The sequence below is a fragment of the Montipora capricornis genome, chromosome 6 (assembly GCF_036669925.1).
Source record: "Montipora capricornis isolate CH-2021 chromosome 6, ASM3666992v2, whole genome shotgun sequence".
NCBI lineage: Eukaryota > Metazoa > Cnidaria > Anthozoa > Scleractinia > Acroporidae > Montipora > Montipora capricornis.
The window spans coordinates 5,729,491-5,735,263 of NC_090888.1; positions in this window are offsets into that span (position 1 = coordinate 5,729,491).

A 5,773-nucleotide genomic window follows, 5' to 3' on the forward strand; every position below is an offset into this window, starting at 1 on the left:
CAGCCTGATCAGATAAGCGAACACCGATCAACTTCACACTCTATTTATGATAAAGTGAGGCGGTCTTTTTCAATCAAACCAACGCAGCTGGAAAGTGAGTACCATACATAATGTCATTACGGAGAGAAACCTTGCGTCCCGTCCTTGATGGAATAATTATAGCTCTCTGAACTTGCCTAATTTCGATCTTCAAGTTTTGGCTGCACATTGAAAGACTCGGCAACAGAGAGCGTTGCACCAACCTCGCACGCAGATAGATCTGAAACAACCGTAAACAAACCAAAAATAAACTTAAATACATTACAGGTCAATTGAAGGGAATAGAGCATATTCATAAATGGCGGCTAAGAAATTAATCTTTTGTCTTTATTCTAATTATCCTCACTTGCCTCGTTTGCACGGACAAAGTTCAAAAGATCTTTTGCTCTAAAGTGAGGTTAATGAGGATGATTAACACAAAGACAAGATAATAATTTCTTGCCCGCCTTTTATGAATACGGTCCATAAAGCCGGCCCTCTTTTAACGGCTTCAGCTTGGCTTACCTGCCACAGATAAATGCTTTAGTGTTCGTACTCCAGTATGCTGCTTACAGTGCTTAGTACTGTATAGAGCGCACTAAAGGATGTACACAGTACGTACTATTTCGGTTTGATAGCACGATTTCATAATTGTTCGGTTTTAATATATCAACTTCATGCAATACCTCCGTAATCCCTCGTGGAATAGTGCAAGGGAAATGTTTGTTTGCTTAGTTCTTATACGCTTACATTGTAATATAAGGCTGAGCTAATGGACGGTAAGTGTTTAACTTTGCTCTAATATTTTCTTTTGTGCTTAGACAGTCGATTTCAGTCTTTTAACTCAACTTTGTCTACTGCCTTATAATTATAGTACGAAGTTAATTTTGTTGCAGGCGTAATAAACCGTAAACCGATTTAATAAGAAAGAGATTCAAGTGAGGTATCATCATGATGAGAACACTTCTTCAAGCAAGAGAGAATCGCTTCAGCCAAGCAACGATCAATGAATTCGATTAAGATGATCACGAGGGTCGTAGAGATGCTCACGTAGTTACAAGTGAACATTCTGATTCCGGTGGTGATGTATGGAACGCCACAACTGTCTTATGATACTTTTGGTCATGATACTCGGTGCTTACGTCCTTATATTCGGTGCTTACTTCCTTATATTCGGCGCTTAAAGCATTATATTTGGTGCATAATTCGTTAAATCCAGTGCTTACTACGTTATATTTGGTGCTTAAATCATTATAATCGGTGCTTACTTCATTATATTCGGTGCTTACTTCATTATAATCGGTACTTACTTCATTACATTCGGTTGTCATTCTATTATACTGGGTGGTTTATTCGTTCGGTGTCCGCTTCATTATATTCGGTGTTCATCCATTATATTCGGTGCTTCCTTCATTATATTCGGTGCTTAAATCAGTATATTGGGTGGTCATTTTATTATGCTGGGTGGTTTATTCGTTCGGTGTTCACTTCAGTATATTCGGTGCTTACTTCATTATATTCGGTGCAAACTTCGATATGATCGTCACCAGGCTCCCAAAAAACATTCCGTGTTTTGCTTTGTTGAAGCGCCAAAAAATGGATGACGTCTTGACGGAACTAAACCTTGAAACGCTGGCTGCAGTATTTCGACAAGAAAGAATCGTTCCTTCGATAGTACAGTCGATGAGTGGAGAGGAATTAGAACGACTTGGTGTAACTGCGATTGGATATCGAGATCGATTGCGTGAACTTTGTAAAGAGGATGAAGGGAACAGTAGCAGGTCATCGTTTGGTTCTCGAAGTGTTGGAAGCGCCTCAACAAGCAGAAACGGCGATGTACCTTTAGCTTACGCTGTCCTGGAGGAACGAATGCGTCTTTTCAATCCTAGGGGTCCTCAGTCGCAGTCTAAAAGTAGAAGCAAAAAACATCCTTATCCACAAACTTGGGCTGTTCACTTTGTGTGCCTTGCAGATCGGTATCAGTGCAAAACACCATCAGCTCTTGAGAAACAAACTTTGCACAAAGCTGGCTTAGGTGTAAAAAAGATCAAGCTACTCTTAGATGATGATGCAAGTGCAGTGTATGAGAAGCTTGTCTCGAGTGAAAAGGACAATGTAGGTGATGAGAAGGGGTTTCCTCAGTTACTTGAAGCAGGAGGTTTTGAGATGCTACATTGCCTACCAAATTGCCGGGATTTAACACCTCTGAAATGCTCCTGGGCTGCCAAAGAAATAAGAAGAAATTTAGGAGGGCAATCCAAAATTTACTTTAGACCAATCCAAAAAGATCTGTGCACTAAATCTCTTTTGCCGCAGAATTCTTGTGAAGTAAAAGAGAAATGCATGGCTTGCAAGAAAGAATTCCCAGTGAGTGAACTCAGAAGAGAAGAGTGTTTCAGACTCAGAGGGTGACAATGGGGTAACTGCGTGCATTGTAGAAGGCACAACAAATGCTGACTCTGGAAGTGAATCGTCAGTGAATCCAGGGATGTCCCAAGCTCCACAACAAATACAGGAAGCAAACCCAGTCATAGAAGCTTCCGACTCACCTCTACCTATACCTGAAGAGAAACAAGATAACATTGATACTGCTGTTGGAAAGGTTGTAACCTTTTGCCACACAAACAATGTACACAACCCCGTGGAAGTTATTCGATGTATGCAGCAAGTCATTGTTACTGGTAGGAAATTGGAATTAGAATATGACAGTGAAGTCTTAGAGGGGGAGACAAACTACATCAATGTAGACAGAATGATATACAAAAATTTGGTTTTATCAACGGAGTTGATAATGTAAATTGGCCACCGTACAGAGATTCTAAAAGCTGACGTTTCGAGCGTTAGCCCTTCGTCAGAGCGAATCGAGGGATTATGGGTTACGTGTAGTTTTTATAGTAGAGTAGGAGCTACGCTATTGGTGGTAACATGGCAACGTGAAAAATAGGAATATATTAGTTAAATGAAAAGCGTTCGTTAATACCGTGAGGATTAAGGGTGCCGATTTGAAAGATGAATTTTTGTTCCAGACTCTTGCGGCTTTCCGTCGTACCTAGATGTAGGGAAAGGCCGCAGATAGCCATTTGTTTTTTGGAGTGGTTAGGCAGATTAAAATGGCGAGCGACTGGCTTAGATGCATCCTTGTCATTCTTCTCAACATCGCGAAGGTGTTCGCGGAATCGGTCACCTAGTCGTCTACCTGTCTCACCAATGTATAATTTATTTCATAACATACATTTACAGGTTATGCAATAAATGACATTTACGGAGGTACATGTGAAACGATCGGTGATCTTAACAGATCGCTTAGGTCCCGATATCTTGCTAGTGTTAACAATGAAAAGACAAGTTTTGCATCGTGAGCGCGCGCATTTGAAAGTGCCGGGTTGCTCGTGAGTTTTGAGCGCGCTTCTAACTAAAAAGTTGCCTACGTTTTTGTCGCGTTTGAATGAAATAAGTGGAGGTTGCGAAAAGATTCTACCAGTCTCGGGATCATTTTGGAGTAATTTAAAATTACTAAGAATGATGCTTTTGACTGCGTGATTATGAGGATGGAAAGTGAAGGTGAATTGAATTCTGTCATTCTTATCTTTTTGTGACGTTTGTAGTGATGACTGTCGATCAAATTGTTGGGCGCGATGATGGCCCGCTTTGACCACAGAGACAGGATAGCCACGTTTTTCGAAGAACTGGCACATCTCCTCTGATTTGCTGGAAAAATCGGAGTCATCACTACGTAGACGTCGAAGTCTAAGAAATTGAGAATAAGGAATGGAGTTCTTGACATGTGATGGATGTGACGATGAATACAACAAATAACTGTGTGAATCAGTAGGTTTGTAGTGCACACTAGTACATAGCACGTTGCCTCTAATAGAAACTTTGATATCTAGGAAAGCCAATGAAGTTTCCGAAATTTCCCAGGTATATTTAAGAGCCGGATGAAAAGAGTTGACGGAGGTTATAAATTGATCGAGTTCTTCTCTGCTGGATGAAATAGCGCCGATGTAGTCGTCGATGTAGCGGCCGTAGAGTTCAGGTTTAGGGCCGTTGTACTGGTTAAAAAATTGGTGTTCAACATATCGTACAAAAAGATTGGCATAGCTAGGTCCCATTCGTGTGCCCATCGCTACACCATTAATTTGTTTGTAATAGCTGCCGGCGAATGAAAAACAGTTAAGCGTTAAAACTAGTTCGGCAAGGCGGAGGAGCGTTTCCGAGCTAGGTTCTTTGACAGTGCGTTGATCGAAAAAGTGTTTAAGTGCTTGAAGACCTTCGCTATTAGGAATGACTGTGTATAGAGATGTAATGTCCATGGTGAAAATAAGTTTGTCTTGACCGGAGAAATTGAAATCGCGGAAAATTTGAATTGCGTGTGTACTGTCTTTAATGTACGATGGCAAAGATTTGACGATAGGCATCATAATCCTGTCTAAGTAGCTAGAAATGAGTTCGGTGGGGCAACTACAGGCAGAAACGATAGGGCGACCTGGGTTGTTGGGTTTGTGAATTTTAGGCAAGAAGTAAATGCGCGAAGTTCTAGGGGTGTTGATGATGAGATTAGTGGCAGCGTCCGGTAATTCTTGATTAACTATAAGATTTTGAATGGTGTCTTTGACAAGTTTTTGATTGTTGGAAGTGAGATCTTTAGGGATTTCGGCATAAAACGAGGTATCCGAAAGTTGCCGCAAAGCTTCTTTTTGGTAAAGGTCGGACCGCCAAACAACTACCGCGCCGCCTTTGTCGGCCGATTTGACAACTATGTCGTTGCGTTTACTAAGATTTTTAAGCGCCGCCCACTCTTCCGAGGAAAGGTTGGAAAATTTAGTAGACAGAATGAATCTACTTGAAACAGCATTTGAGGAAATAGGGGCATTCTAACATTACAGGCAATCGGCTATAGCCATCAATTCCACCGATGATTATAAAATTCCACCTTACAAGTTTATGGTTTGTGTCTATATGCCACAAGTGGTTGGGGCCCTTCACATTGTAGACCCTTCGTTGCAACCTACCCTTCTTTCTTTCGCGTACGCCTTCTTCACCTACGCGATGGATGCTATCTCGAAGTCGCATTCTTTGCACTTTAATCCCTCTTTCTTTGAGAAGAAATGTAAGCATTCCTTCCCCACAAAATGGAAAGTCCTTAGACAGTTCTGTTATATGGTTATCAAGCTCTTCATGTGAAACATCACTGAAATCCTGAGAGCTCAGTCCGTAGCTTTTCATTCTGCGATAAATTGTGCTCTCCGAGACAGAAAACATACTGGCAATTTCCTTGATCTTGAAACCCTCCTCTAGACGATTCTCTAGTATTGACTTTGGTATGTTGAATTCTGGAGCTCTCTCCTCGCCGGCCCACCCACCCCGAAAGAGAGCTTGCTCGCAGGCTAGTAGTAATCAAGTTGTTTTTATTGCCTTTTGAATACAATCAATTCACCTGAGATTTTGTTCATAGCTTCCTCTATCTCGCAGCAGGAGATGCATTCCTTTTCTTGCTGTCCCGGCCTCCCAGTTTACGCAAAAATCACAACTGCACAAAGTCGTATTTCCCCTTCTTGAGCCTTCCCTTTCGGTTGCTTCCTCTTCCTCGGATCCTTAACTTTATCGCATTTGTTCGAAAGAATATGGGGTTAGTTGAATGCTATTTGTATGAAAACTTTTAACGTAGGTCACCAAGCAAATTTTAAAGATAAATTGACAGTAAACTTACACCTTTTATTTCCAGTTCGTTTGATTTTGCGCGGCACTGTGATTC